The sequence below is a fragment of the Corvus moneduloides genome, chromosome W (genome assembly GCF_009650955.1).
Source record: "Corvus moneduloides isolate bCorMon1 chromosome W, bCorMon1.pri, whole genome shotgun sequence".
NCBI classification, from domain to species: Eukaryota; Metazoa; Chordata; class Aves; order Passeriformes; family Corvidae; genus Corvus; species Corvus moneduloides.
The window spans coordinates 5,934,234-5,950,652 of NC_045510.1; positions in this window are offsets into that span (position 1 = coordinate 5,934,234).

Sequence of the window (16,419 nt, forward strand, 5' to 3'; positions counted from 1 at the left end):
TCTTTCTTCTTCTTTCTTCTTTCTTTCTTCTTTTCTTTCTTCTTTCTTTCTTCTTTCTTTTTTCTTTCTCTTTTTTCTTTTTCTCTTTTCTTTCTCTTCTTTCTCTTTCTTTCTCTCTTTCTTTCTCTTTCTTCTCTTCTTTCCTTTCTTTCTCTTCTTTCTCTTCTCTTTCTCTTCTCTCTTTCTTTCTTCTCTTTCTTTCTTTCTTTCTTTCTCTTTCTTCTTTCTTTCTCTTCTTTCTTTCTTTCTTTTTCTTCTTTCTTTCTCTTTCTTTCTTTCTTCTCTTTCTTTCTCTCTTCTTTCTTCTTTCTTTCCTCTTTCTTCTCTCTTTCTCTTTCTTTCTTTCTCTCTTTCTTTCTCTTTCTTTCTCTCTTTCTTTCTCTCTTTCTTTCTTTCTTTCTTTCTCTCTCTTTCTTTCTTTCTTTCTTTCTTTCTCTCTTTCTCTCTTTCCTTTCTTTCTTTCTCTCTTTCTCTCTTTCTCTCTTTCCTTTCTTTCTTTTTCTCTCCTTTCTTTCTTTCTTTCTTTCTCTCTTCTTTTCTTTCTCTTTCTTCTTCCTTCTTTCTTTCTTTCTTTCTTTCTTTCTTTCTTTCTTTCTTTCTTTTTCTTTCTTTCTTTCTTTCTTTCTCTTTCTTTCTTTCTCTCTTTCTTTCTTTCTTTCTCTCTTTCCTTTCTTTCTTTCTTTCTTTCTTTCTCTCTTTCCTTTCTTTCTTTCTCTCTTTCTTTCTTTCTTTTTCTTTCTTTCTTTCTTTCTCTCTTTCTTTTCTTTCTTTCTTTTTTTCTTTCTCTCTCTCTCTTTCTTTCTTTCTCTCTCTCTCTTTCTTTCTTTCTTTCTTTCTTTCTTTCTTTCTTTCTTTCTTTCTTTCTTTCTTTCTTTCTTTCTTTCTTTCTCCTTCAACTTTCTGCTTCTCTTCACAACCATCATACACAAATACAGCCACACAAAATATTTTTCAAATTTTCTCCTTGCAACCCCGGCATGTGCTCTTCCAAGTATTTCCATATATGGGGGTGGCCTGATCCACAAAACTCTAATCATGAGCATGTCATTTAAATTCCATTACATCATTCCTCAGTATCTTAGCAGAGCTTGTCAGAGCCAGAGTCATCCCCAAAAATAACTAGAATACTTATCAGTTTCTCATTTGCATTGTCCAGTTGGCATTGGCCTCAAGGCCTCCCTTTAGGTATCTAAGGAACAGTTCAAGATAAGTTAGGTGGGGCTTAGCAGTTTGTGACCTAAGGCTTTAACAATTTTAGCTACTCATGCTAAGCAAAACTACTCGGACAAAAGAATATAGTTAAAATAATTCAGTTAGCTAAACTTAATTTGCAACAGTTGTCCCTTTGTTTTTATTAAGCATTCCTGCTACTATGTCAAAGGAACTCATTAAGTCTTTGAAGGCATTAAACTACTATCCATAGTCCTTCTCTTCTGAAGCATCCCAGAACTCTTTCTGGCCTTCATCCTCAGAGGCTAATTTGAGCAGTCAAAAATCAAGCTGTGGAGTGAGCTAACAAGGAGCAGGAGCTATTATGATGCCCTACATCAGCTCTTCCTGTCACACAAGATACAAATCCCTCTTCTTCAACAGTGCCGCTTTTCCTATTTAATCTATGTAACATCTATGCACACAATCGCAAATTAAGGCATGCGTAGTCTCACAGAGGTGCTTCTTGATTAGTTGTGCTCCTCCATATTGTGTCATGGTGTTACCAAATCTCTGAAAACCAGAATAAGACTCCTTATCATGAATTTTTCTGTGCTAAAGAGGACATCATTTATTTAGGTGCCTGGAAGTCATGGGGGATCACTCCTCCCAACATGCACCCCGATTGTTACAAGCGTGTTGCTAATATACAGTCACTACATGCATGTTATGATTTGCCAATTTTCATAAAAACCCTCCCCAGGTTCCCCAAGTTCCCAAACTCAGTCCTTGTTTTGGCTGTAGCTGCATTCCTTAGCCAGATGTCTCCTCTTTGTCTTCTGACCTCCTTGCATGGGGAGTGATTTTTGCATGCCTTGCTTCTCTGCTAAAGGTCTGCAGACACAGTGTCTTCTCTGTTAAAAGTTCACAGTCACAGTGTCGTTCTACTGAAAGCTCACAGTTACAGTAGAAATTTAATTAACCTTTTTGGTATCAGTTCGCCCCCTTTGAAACTTCTCAAATTCCTTAAGGCCATTTGATAAGTTTCAACTCAAAGTCTATCTATAGTCGCATACATTCCTGCAAGGTTACAATTGATCATTTTGCGAACACAGCCAATAGCAAGACCAATAATTACTATGATTACAACTATAATTATGATGGTTTCCGGTATTTTAGCCAGCCATCCTCTCAGGGACGGTCCCCCTATTCCTTGAAGAATTTTATAGAACCAATTGGTTTCAGAGGCCTTTTGGATAGCTGTGGGCGAGGGTCCGTAGTGACGCAGAGTCCCCAGGCAGGTGCAAAGGAGAGCTGATTTATTGCAAAAACCCAGCCTTTTTAAGCAGTTAGCCGGTTATCAGTTACATAGTTTTAAAGCATAACAAACATAATTCAACCAACCACCATACACCACGATGTGAACACGCGATGGTTATATAACATGTTTTTCTACCCCTAATTCACCTGTGTCTCTTTCCCACAGTCCTTTTCTATTTAGCTGAAGTAACAGGCCTGAGCCATGATTTTACAAAGCCTTCCCTTTGTAAAAGCTTTACTTATCGGTAACAGATAGCCTCGCTATCCTCAGCAACTTGCCGTATTTTTTAAGTTGTTTTTGGAGATCCAAATAATTGGTGATGTTTGCTTTTGCTATTGCATTAGTCAGATTATCATACTGAATCACCATTGACAGATGTATAGGGATAATTCCCCAAGGAATAGGTTCCCCTGCTGAACCGGGGATAGGAAGGCAGGCCGTAATGCTGGACAGATTATGCATTTTACCAAACCTTTGGGTTAAAGTTAACACTAAATTTTCTTCAACCCCTCCCCCCTAAAGGCAAAAGGATTCCCATAAACTTTAGCCTATACATTCCACTATTTGTCTACAGATGTCTTCATGATTTTCAGCTGCAGGGGTCCGGTGTTTCCCACTGCTCACTCTTAGTTGAGAGCTTTCTTAATTTGGGTGCAGTGAATCCAGTAGTTAAGTCCTTTTACCTTCACTGCCTTTCTTGTAGTCAACAGAACTAGATAAGGTCCTTTCTGCTACTCCTGAAGTGGTTCAGATTTCCAGGTCTTGATGTATACCTGATCCCCAGGATGAAAGGAATGAACTGGGGTGTCTAGGGTAAGAGGTTCTGAAAGAATGACAAACCTTTTTAGTTCATTCAAAGATTTTCCCAATGAAATTAAATATTGTTCCGTTTCCTGTTTTCCAATTTGTTCCTCGGATCCTGGGAAAGTTGTAACAGAATACAGTCTCCCAAACATCAACTCATATAGACTCACCTTCAGGTTAGTTTGGGGATGCACCCTAATTCGTAACAAAGCTAATGGTAACACCTGTGGCCATTTCAAGAAAGTTTCCTGACGCATTTTTCTAATTTGTCTCTTTAAAGTTTGATTCATTCGCTCAATCCTTCCACTAGATTGCTGTCTCCATGGAGTATGTAAATCCCATCTTATACCTAACCACTCACTAAGATGCTGTAACGTTTCAGATATAAAATGGGGTCCCCTATCAGATGACATCCCTAAAGGCACCCCAAACCTGGGTATGATCTCTTTGAGGAGTATCTTGGTTACCTCCCTAGCCTTGTTGGTGTGGCACGGGAAAGCTTCTGGCCACCTGGAAAAGGTATGTACTAATACTAGGAGATACCTGTATCCTTGTTGTCATGGTAGCACAGAAAAATCAATTTGCCAGTAATCTCCAGGAGTGTTTCCCCTTTTAGTAATCCCTGTGATGCCTTTTTCGCTGGTCCTAGAATTATGAGCCAGACACAGTTAGGGTGATAAAAAGGGGTTACCTTTATATAAGGATCCTTAGGTGCACAATTAATCAGGTGGAAAACGCCGAAGATGCACACCCAGCATAACACGTATACAATTTTTATAGATTTTTGCAAATTAGCATATCTGACAAGAATCCCCAATTAGAAGCACACTCGGTGAAATAATCCCCCAGTTCTAGTACCTTCTAAATGATCCCCCCTCAGATGAGGACTAAACTTTGTTTATAAAAATATGTCTCGAAGAGCTGGTCTCAGCCTTGGTTCCTAGGGAGAACCAAGATAGGATAGGGGCCTTGGAATGTGTTTTGTCTTTCTGCCTAGGAAAATACTGAAGCTACGCTACAATAATAGACTACAGAGCTACAAATACATGTGTAAAGAATACAGAGAATATATAAAAGAAAAAGGCAAAAATCAACACGGCATAATTTCCCCCCTTTCTTAGCGACTAACAAGACTACCTTGTCTAGTCTCTACTCTGTATTTAACCACAGCAGCGGTTTACAGAACCAGCTATCCCACCGGCTATCATACAGATGCCAACTATAACTACAGGTACTATGAACACTTCTTTTATCCAGGCCCAGTTTGGTAACCATGAGGTGAGGATGTCGAAGATATAGTCAAAGTTCAAGGTGTTATTTCTGAAAGCTACTTCATGTAAAATTTGAATCTGCTTCCAAATTTCAGCCAAATCCTTCCCAATTCTTCCACTTGGGTCCACATAAGAACAAGTGGTGTTAATAATAGCACATACACCTCCTTGTGCAGCCAGTAGGAAATTGAGAGGCATTCTGTTCTGCATAACCACACGAGACAGACCATGGACTTCTTCCTGTAAGGCCAAAATTGCATCTTCAGTCTGCCGTTCAATATGTTCGATAACGGCTGAGATGCTTACAACTGCCCTCTCCATCTCGACTATTCGGAAAGACGGAATGAGAGTTCTGATTATGCTATAGAAAAGCGTGGGACGTTCAACGAGGGGATTAATAGATGTTTTCCTCCTCCCATTTGGATTTTCAATATGATCAAATATTGTTATATTTGGAATTACAGCCCCAAGGGCACAAGCCTGATCTTTATCTAAGGGCAGGATTTTCCAGGCCTTATTGTCACATATCCAATAGCACCCTCTCCCAAGTGGTTGAACTAGTCTCCAAGATGTCAGTTCCATCTTTCTCACAGTTCTTGGGCTTATTCTTTCCATGAATCTGATCTTATGGCAGCATGAAGGAAGAATGGCCTTTCCTGTGGCATTTAAGACTGCGCAGGGAACTGTGTAATTCCCATGATCTATTAGGCCACTCAGGGGTATAGGAGGCAGAAGATTATTTTTGATTCGTTCCCACCTTTCAGTATGGTTTGCTGCCATTAAAATGCCAATCAGTGGCCAGTTACTATTCCCGTCTAACAGTGGCAATTGAGTACGAATCCAGCAATTGTTCTTATTAAGAGCTTTGGATACATTTTAGAACAAAGTCCTGTTGGGGGTAGGTAAAACCATATAAAATGAAGGCCTTGTTACCCTTGTAAAATCATGGTTCACTTCTCTAACTTCGGCTAAGTAGAAAAGGATTCTGGGTAATGACTCAGCTGGAATAGAGGTGGAAAACAAGTTATGTAACCATAGAAAACAAGTTATATAACCATCACATGTTCACATCATGGTTTATGGTGGATGGTTGAATTATATTTGGTTTAATGGAAGGTTACTGATAAAGGCCTAATTGCTTAAAAAGGCCTGGTTTTTGCAATAAACGAGCTCCCTTTTGCACCTGCCTGAGAACTCTGCGTCCCTTCTTACTGCAAGAAAGTCCCATGCAAATCCTGGGGCCAACCCTGAGTCATCGTTACCAATTGTGCAGATAACAGACATGAAAAGAACAGTTTAAACCACATCATCCTGATTTGCATCAGTCTCTGTTTTCCTGGTGGTTTCAGGAGCAGAAGCCTTCTTTACTCTGGAGTAGTGGATTGTTCCGGTCACCCCAAGACAGGATCCATGGTCCCTTGCCAGCAACCCTGACCGTGGTAAGGGTGGTCAGCAAAACTTGGAAAGGTCCCTTCCACTTAGCTTGCAAGGGGTCACTGTCCCACCATTTAACATAGACCCAATCTCCAGGCTGGAACGGATGAGAAGGTGGGTCCAGTCCTATCGACCTGGATAACACTACAAATCTCTGGAGCTTCTGCAAAGTGGAACTTAAAGCCATTAAGTACTTCTATAAAACATTTCTACCCTTCATATGAATTTCTCCTGGGATACGTGGAACCTGATACAGCCTGCCATATATTTCATAGGGACTGTACTAGTTTGAAAAACAAACCAGTGGGAGGCACCAAGTCAGAATAACAATTTAATGGGGAAATTAAAGAAAAGGAAAAAAAAAAACCTAAAAGAAAACACTGGTTCAAACTGACAGAGTCAAGATACAACCTGAGTCCCTGTTAGGCAGGGTAGTGGTAGCAGTCTGGTAGAATGGTGGCTGCAGTCCTCTGAAGCGGTGATCCTGTAGAAAAAGGGTCTGCTCTTCCTCAGAAGGTCCAGTGGTGGCTGTGTAGCTCCTGTCCTCTGGAAATCCAGTGGAAAAGGGTTGTTTCTGGTGTTCAGTCACAGATTATATCCACGATGGGATGCTTGGTTCCTCCCTCTGGGTGGAGCATCTCACAATGGGGTAATGAGTCATGAAGCCGAGTGTTGATTAGGCTCATTAACAGAAGATAGTCCGGAGGGAGTTATCTATGAGTCATGCAGCAGGACAATGATGGGCCATTAACAGAAAGATAGTCTGGGGGCAGGAGGCAAGGAAACACTGCCCCACCTGATTTCAACAGCTCATGAGGATGGTAATAGAATACACTGCAACCCAGGACAGGGACTTATGTTGTCTCTCTGCCTTGGTTGTATGTGGATTCTCAGTAAGGCTACAGGCAAGGCCTGAACCTATGCCATGGATGTTTCTTGACAGATCTTGCTAATCTGGGTTTTAAGGGTTCCATTCATACGTTCAACTTTGCCACTTGCCTGGGGCCTGTAAGGTGTGTGCAGGTCCCAAGAAATTCCCAGAATCCTGCTAAGTTAGCACTCCCCGCCAGTGTTGCAACAAATAATAGCTTTAAATCCCTACCCAATTGTTGCAGAATGATTAGAGGATCAGGGACATGGATCATTGATAAAGGGAACAAATTAATAACTGTACAAGCAAAAGCCTGCAAGCAAAGGCCTGCATGAGCAAAAACCTCCATGAGAAAGTGCCTGTGTGAGAAACATGCCTGGGAACAAAAAGGGAGTTTTTTAGGAGGTACAGTGCTGTTCTGATAAAAATGTGCTGACCATGAGAAGGGAGGAAAGACTTTGATCTCTCAAGACAAAACATAAAGCTTGCCAAATGTAGTTTTTATCTAACCCAATTATGTAGAAGTAAGAATGCGCCTTTGTAAGCTTAAACTAATTAAAGAATTGATAAGCTTGTATTCAATGCTATATAAGTGCCTCTGTATTGCTAATAAACGAAGCTTGCTCTACCAATCACATTGATTGTCTGCATGGTTTCCCCCACCGAAGTCGGCACCCAATAATGGCTTTGGGAAATTTGGCATATAAAGGAATTGGTGAGTCACCCAGTGTTTTCCCAACTTAAATTTTAACGGTTGGAAGAAAGACCTTGTTTCATTTACCCCTGTGGCACCGATCACATTTACAGTATCTTGATTCAGTTTCCCTTTTAAAGTATTTAACACAGAATATGTTGCCCCTGTATCCACCAGAAATCCAACATCATCTTTCCCCAGCTTAGCTACAACCGAAGGTCCCGCTGGGGGGTATAACCCCTTTGGTCCCTGTCAGTTCCCATTCACAGCTAATTCAGGAGCTGGGGGTGTCCTTTTCGCCAGCATCAGGCACTCGTTCTTCCAATGTCCCTGTTTCTTGCAAATAGCACATTGATCTTTGTCTAGAGGAGTACTCCTTTTTGATGTGTTAGATGACTTTCCCTGTGTCTCGGTTTGAGACAAGTTCAGGAGGAGAATGCTCTGGAATGAAAGTTTCCTCTAAAGGAAACAGGTTTCGGAACTCCCTCCCCACTAATACAAAAGGAATTTCTTGGATGAAAATGAAAAAAGCTGTTTATTTAACAAACAGAATGCCCACAGGGCAGGGGAAAAAAATGAATAACTGTTAAGTTATTAAACCTCCTCAATGCAGGGAAAGCTGGCTGATTTAGAGTTCCCTCTGTAGCTGGCTCAACCCCTCCCGAGGTCTGAGGCTGGGATGTGGCGTCCCCGCAGCCTTCCTGCCAGTCCAAGGGGTCCAATGATCTGCTTCTCGGATCACAGCTAAGCCGAACAGTTCAGAAGAAGCCACAGAAGTCACTGGAGAAATGCTATTGTAGTCCTGGAAAAACTTCTTGCCTCAGCTAACAAAAAGAAGCTAAAAGCAGCAATGTACTCTCTCCCCCCCTCTCTCCCCACTGCAAGGCTGAGCACACAGGGGAGATGAGCACTCACTGCACTGAGGAATTCTCCCAGCTCTCTCCCTCTCTCGGACCTAGCTTAAAGCTACAGGATTCATTTCTGGGCATAAAGCAGATGATAGGGGAATACAGTATTATCATAAAATCACCCCAAGACATTCCACCCCTTATTCCATATTGTCGCGGGTTCGGTTTGTTCCCGGGCAGAAACACCAGTTTAGTGTAGTGGTTTGGTCCAAAATACTCATTACTGTTTATCTGCTGTGAGATAAGAATTAGGAGAAATGCAAAGCAGGCACCAAACTTGAAAGAATATAAAGAAGTTTATTAACAGACCTAAAAGAGGAAAAAAAATTATACCACCTTCAGAACTCTCCTCCTCCCCCCACCTCCCTCCCTTCTCCCACTGACAATGTAAAAAGACAACCCTTAAGATGTTCAGTCTGTTTACCACTTCCATAATAACCTTGTTCAGTCCATTTAGAAAGAGAAGTCTCTTCTTGCTCATGCTATGAAAACATTATCACAACGAGACAGCCTCCCACTTCCAAATATTGTTCAGTCCATTTAGGAAGAGGAGTCTCTCTGCCTGCGTGTGAGTCCCTTCCCCTGACATGCAGCTTTTCCCGCAACTGCTTTCGAGGGTCCACTCTTGAAGTTTTTTGTGGTACAGTTTTAAGGTTGAGCTGTTCAGAAACAAAAACAGAGGCCCTTCTCCTTCCCTGGGAGCAAAGGGTCTTCATCATCTTCATCTTTAGGACTATCTCTGGGAGCATCTCTAGGGACTGAGGTTTTCTCCTTTCCCATTTGGAGCAAAAGTCCTCATCTGGTTCATCTCTCCCTGTCCAAACTTCTCATGAAATTACAGCTGCGTCAGCATCTGCCTATCTCGGCGCAGGTGCTTTTGCTTACAAGTTGAACACTCCACCCCCCATATCTTCATGGAATTACAACAGGATACTCGGATATATCATAGCTTCACAAAAGAATTTCAGCTTTAAGCATCTCCTCTCTCTCTTCCCTCAGGGTTTCAGCTCTTCACAGCAATAAAAAGGGTTAATCTCACCTCGGCCTTGCAGCTTTGCAGCTGGAATGTTGAATTTTTCTTATCGCAGTGGAGAGGGGGGAGAGCCAAGACGCTCCAGCTGCCCACGGCAAGGCAGTGGGGGGGGTTCCATGGCTGGAACAGGTCCATGGCTTCAGGATGGCCGTGGCCTGGCCCGGCCTGGCCCAAGCAGGGCCTGGCCGGGCCCGCTGGCCCCCACATGGGGCCTGCAGCCACCTGTCCCAGCAGCGGAAACGAGAGAGAGCTTGGAGGGGGAGTTTGCCTATTCTTAAATGTGGATCACAGAGGTGGTCACAACTTTAAGTGGCTTAGAGAATTGTCCATATTCAAACTGGCCAGCTGATAGGTTCTATCAGTTCCCAGAGGAAACTGTAAGCACCCCTTAGCAAGGACGTCCCTTCCAGGACTATGCTTGCTAACCTATGACACATATCGTCGGCTTAATGCCAAAATTAATATAGTCCAACTCTAAACACACACATTTATACATATATATATATATGTACAAATAGTGGCAGTGACATTCAGCAAGCGGTGTTATATAGGCATTCCAGCATTAGATGTGGTTCTCATCCAACATCAAATCTCCTTGCGGTACACAGCGTGTTTCTCCATCCCTCTGCATTACCCACCATGTGCAACCTGGTCCCTGAGCAAAAACAACCCCACGGATGGGTTTGTCTTTACTCTGATGCCTTGAGAGGCCACCTAAAAATAGAGACTAAACAGGAGTAAGGGAATAACAGTAGGTATTTATTTGAAAGGCCTTCAAAGGTACACCCTGGGGAGCCAGAGGCTATTCTCAAAATAGACCCCAAGATGGACCCCCAAGATGGACCACACGTCACAATTTCTTCACATTTTTATAGGTTTGGTTCATTTGCATATCAGGGTTAATTCTCCAATTAAAGCTTCAGTTTAATGATGTAATTTCCCCTAGCTCACCCCCCTCTTAAGAAGTTGGTTTATACATTTTGGGCTTAGGACCGTCTGAGTGTCCTTGGAGAGCAGGCCTGGAGAGGCTTTGTTATGTCTACCTAGCATGAGAGAGCAGAAATTAACAGGCTACAAGAAACTTCAGAGTTGTATACTAAGCAGTACAGGATTTGAAAAATATAAAAGTTAAAACCTAAGGCATCAACTCAATGCAGAATTAATCCAAACAGTCTTTCCTAACAGACCTCTGATGTTGGAGTGAGAGCTCCTCTGGACTCAGGCCCAGAGGGAAGCCAAAGCACAGGGGTTGAATTAAAACCTTTGGACAAGCTGAGATACATGAAGCCACACCAAAGTGAAATAGAAATATAGATTTTTAACTTTGAGTAGAAATATATGCTAAGTGCCTTAAACATTAAAAAGCTGTAGCAGAGATCTTAAACACAGTTCTTGCTGCAGCAGTGTTACCTTTTCACAGAATTCTTTACTTTAGACAAAATATAGATAGAATTATACTGTTCGCATTTTTTAGATAGTGTTCACATAAGCAATAAGAACTGATAGAAACTGTATAAGCAAATCTGTGTAATACCTATGTAACAGTTGTGTAAGACTTACGATTGTTAGAATTAGACCAGGATAGGTTAAGAAAAACTAGAATCGTGTGTTAATCTTATTGGTCAGTTAGCAAATATAATCCACACTTCTGTAAGAAAAAATATAGAGTCCAGAAAATAGAGTATAGAGCATATAGAGCATATAGAGCATATAGAAGAAGAAGAAGCTATTTTTGCCTGCTGTTGCTGTTGCTGCTTGCCTTTAACATGTAACCCCCTTCGAACTCTGCCTTCAAGAAAGGTATGAGACTATGAAATAAAGAACTTAGCAGAACAGCAGACTCCTCTGCTCTTTTACCCTGGTCCGAGAAGGAAGGGTACCCTGTCAAAAGCTCAACAAATGGTGCCCCATGTGAGGAGTCACTGTGCGTAAGGGCGCACAGTATCCTACACTGCCTTCGCGGTGGCTGACTAACACACCAATCTTTGAACCACAGTGGCCCTTCATCAGATGGTTCAGGAACAGTTACAACAGGGGCACCTTGAACCTTCTACTAGCCCCTGGAACACTCCTGTTTTCGTAATTAAGAAGAAATCAGGGAAATGGAGACTGTTGCAGGATCTCCGAAAAGTTAATGCAGTAATGGAAAGTACGGGGGCATTGAAGCCTGGCATGCCGTCTCCCACCATGATTCCTACGGAGTGGGACATCCTGATCATTGATTTGAAGGATTGCTTTTTCACAATTCCTTTGCATCCTAATGACAAACCAAAATTTACCTTTACTGTGCCTGCCATTGACAATGCTGAACCTGCTAAGAGATACCAATGGAAGGTCCTCCCTCAAGGGATGAGGAACAGCCCAATTATCTGTCAGTGGTATGTCGCCCAAGCTTTATCTGGAGTCCATGAGCAGTTTCCTGATGCACGCTGCTACCATTACATGGATGATATCCTAGTGGCAGCATCCACCCAGGACAAGCTGCTGAGAATACAGCCTCAGCTGCTTGCTGCTCTGCATGCCTATGGATTAGAGGTAGCTCCAGAGAAAGTTCAACAGCATCCTCCTTGGAAATATTTAGGAGTGAAAATTTTGGACCAAACTATCCAACGCCAAGAGGTGCAATTCCCGGATTTGATTAAAACCTTGAATGATGCTCAGAAGCTGTTGGGTGTCATCAATTGGTTACGACCTTATTTAGGTCTAACGGCTAAGCAACTTTCTCTGCTTTTTAATATATTAAAGGAGGACCCTGATCTGAAGTCACCTCGGGAGTTGACTCCTGAAGTGCGACGAGCGCTGCAGGAGGTCCAACGGGCTGTTTCCACTCATCAGGTTTATCGAGTGGATCCCTCCATTGCTCTCACTGTTTACATTACTATTCCAGACCTCCATCCTACAGGTATCATTGGCCAGTGGAATGCTCAATGGCCTGATCCTTTGCATATCCTAGAATGGGTCTTTTTGCCTCATCAGCCGAAAAGGACTGTGACCACAGTGTTTGAATTGGTCGCTTCTCTGATAATCAAATGCTATCAACAGTGTTTGCAACTGATGGCTGCGGATCCTGCAGTAATTGTCATTCCGATCTCAAAGGAATACTTTGAGTGGAGCCTTATCCATAGTGCTCCTTTGCAAAGCGCGCTGCAAAACTTTTCAGGGCAGATCACTTACCATTTGCCCAGCCATAAATTACTGCAGTTGGTAAAATCAACCGTACTTTCCTTGCGGCTGAGAAATAGACGAGTGCCAGTGCAAGGACCCACTGTCTTTACGGATGGTTCAGGGAAAACTGGGAAAGCCATTGTTACCTGGAAGGAGGGATCGGAATGGCAGGTGCTGAAGGAACACGAGTCAGGCTCTGCTCAGTTAGTTGAATTAAGGGCTGTTACCATGGCTTTTCAACGATTCTCACAGGTACCTTTGAATTTGGTTACTGACTCTGCTTACGTAGCAGATATAACCCAACGCTTAGATTGTTCATTTCTGAAGGAGGTGAACAATGCGGCTCTGTTTTTGCTGTTGCAAACCTTGTGGTCTGCAATTCAGGCTTGAGTGCATCTGTATTACATTCTGCACATTCAAAGCCACACCAATTTACCAGGGTTTCTAACAGAAGGCAATGCCAGGGCTGACATGCTGGCCAACCCTGTGTGGTTAGGGCCTCAGCCTGACAAAATTGCACAAGCCAAGGCATCGCATGGTTTCTTCCATCAAAGTGCACATACCCTGCAAAAGCAGTTTCATTTGATGCCAACCGAAGCTCTTGTGCTGACTGTCACGAACTTGCTGCATCTTTGCCAGCGGGGGTAAACCCCAGAGGGCTAAAAGCCTTGCAGCTTTGGCAAACAGATGTAATGCACATCCCCAAATTTGGCTGGTTTAAATATGTGCACGTGTCTATTGACACTTTCTCCTCGGCTATGTGGGCTTCTGCTCACACTGGAGAGAAGGGCCGTGATGTCATTGCCCATTGGAAATTGGCTTTCTCCGTCCTGGGCGTGCCGGCTATTGTGAAGACTGATAATGGTCCTGCCTACACCTCGGAGAAGACGCTGCAGTTCTTGCACCTATGGGGTGTAGACTATGCCTTTGGTATCCCACATTCTCCTACTGGCCAAGCCATTGTCGAACTCCCTCATGGTACTTTGAAGTGTGTTTTGGAAAAACAAAAAGGGGGAATGCAAGAAGAAACCCCACAGAGCCGACTAGCAAAAGCTTTGTATACAATTAATCACCTTACAGTACCACAAAATTCAAATAATCTTGTTATTCTGAATCATTTTCTCTCATTGCGGTCTGTAGGCGAGACACAACTGCCTCGGGCAAAAGTCTGGGTACACAATTTACTTACTTGCAAGTGGGAAGGCCCGCATGAACTTATCATTTGGGGTCGTGGGTATGCTTGCGTTTCCACAGATACTGGAGTACAGTTGCTACCTGCAAAATGTGTTCGCCCTGACCTACGGCACCAAAGGCAGAACAGGCAACCTCCAAATGATGACCAGAATGCAGACCATCCAAATGGCGACCAGAATGTAGATCATCAGCCTAATGACTCTTCTGATGATGACCAGGATGTCAAGTGTAGGCAGATGGTCCTTCCACAAGCAGAGACTGAACTTTAAATTTCTTGTTATGGAGTCAGATAGTTAAAGCCCTTAAGGCTATATTTAGAATTAATAACTGATGTAAATTTCTATTTAGGATTAATACCTAGTAGAATTGTTATCTTATAAAACAGAAAGGTGGAATTGTGGATACAATATGCAGCTAGCAAGAATTTCTCTTGCTTCTTTCCAGTCCCATGAAATATTTTTCTCTCTCATGGAAGATATTAATAGAGTTTTATAAGCTATGAACACCTGCGACCTTGCAAAGCTTTGTTTATAGTACAGTAGAAAAATATTTTGACAATGGATGTTTTAGGATTTTAGCCAATCACCCCAAGGGGTGGCTGATCCTTTGACCAATGAGACTATGAAGAAAAAAGTCTATAAAAGAGTTGTAAAATAATTCAATAAAGGAATCTTGCTGCACAATGCCTGCCTGTTGGATCTCTCTTCTTCCCCCTACCACTGCGGTTCAAAGATTGGTGTGTTAGTCAGCCACCGCAAAGGCAGTGTAGGATACTGTGCACCCTTACCCACAGTGACCCCTATCAAAAATTTGTCCCAATCTGTACCCCCCCAAGCTGCCAACATGTCCCGCCCCCAAAGGTTAAGGGAAGTGGTAGTAACATAAGGCCTAATTGTAGGTGTGCGTCCCTCTGGGTCTCTCACCATCACAGGCCGTTTGCTTAAATAGCTCTGTGTGGATCCTCCTGATCCTGCGATGGCCGATCCCACAGGGGCTAAAGGCCATGAGGGAGGCCACGCAGAGAAGGAGATGATAGTTACATCAGCACCCGTATCAATCAAACCTCGAAGCTGAGTCTGGGGCGGACGGGCGTTCGGCAGGACCAGGGTACATGTCATCTGTGGCCTTTGGTCAGAGATGTCTGCAGTCCAGAAGGCCTGCGGAAGTCCCGTAGATCCACTGCCGCTATCTCTGTGAATTTGTTGTTCTATCCTGGTGTCAGAGACTGAAGTATTATATTTTATGACTTAAACATTTTCTTAAAGGACTTTTTAAAACTGTATTACAAAAGCTGCAGAGAACACTACCGCATCCTGACTGAGGCCTGACACTGCTCGCTGATGAAGATAAGATAAAGTAACAACTCAGGGCTGGGGACATTCACTGAGCACAGGCTTAACACCTCCAAGATGAGGACCACAGCCCCAGGGCTATCAGCTGCCAGGCTCGAACAGACCCTCGCACCAAGGGGTGGAGGGAGGAGAGGTTCTGGGTATCTTGGAAAAGCCTCTGGTCAGAGGTGCAGTGACAGCCCATCCTCCAACTGTGCAAAGGAGCCAAGCTGAGGGGTCCTCACCAGGGGAGGAAGCTTATCCACAGCAGAAGGGGTGACGTGGCCCATCACAGGGGCCCCCCCCAAGGGGTCCCCAGACCCTGTACCAGAGCACCAGAGATGATGCAACAGACCCTCAGTGTTGCAAGGGACAGTGTGTCAAGCTGGCCCCTGTAAGAAAGACACGTGGGCGTTCCCACATGGCCCAAAGTGTATATTAATCCACGGAGTTCTGCACTCTTTGGCGTGTGGTGGCGTGTGGCGGCATGTGGCGGCGTGGCCACAGCGGCAACAGGGGACCCTCACCACCAGCAGACCAGATGGAGGGGAGCAACAAGACGTCGTTGGGACCCTCAGATGGGTGATATGCTTCCATCTAACCCCTGTCACGTGTCCCTGTTCCCCCACCCCCAACGCACACTTCTTTTCTTTCTCTCTTTCTTTTCTCTTCCCTTCTCTTTGCCTCTTTTACTATCGAATAAAATACATCCATTTTTTGGCAACAACATCTAACCTCGTTTGGTTTTAATCTCATTTCTGGGGATATTTTGAACCTTCCAGGTTCTTTCCGGTTTATGCACAGACTTAGCTTGCTTTGCTTTCCTCGGTCTAAACCGGATTGTAACACCTGGGGACACAAGACTTAAAAGGCACTTGGCACTGATCGTGCCGTAATCAAATCTCTCCTGATGGGAGAGAGTTTTTAAAGTCCTTGCCAGGAGTTCAAGAGACAAACAGGACTCTCAGCCTTTGCTGCTTCTTGATAGTTGTTTATTAAGTCTTATCAGAGAAAAAGAGTCACTAGCATGATACAGACATCGCACAAAGCAGAGAATGCAGGAGAAAGCCCAATTATCAAGATTTACACAGCCTTTTAAAGATAAATCAACCAATGGTTACTAAAAGCGTACATTATTTTTACTTTTCTACCAATTATTTAGTAACACAGCCAGGAACTGCAGAATTCTTTGTCCAATCATCCCAAACTACTTTTACTGCAGAATATGGAGTAGTAGAAGAAGA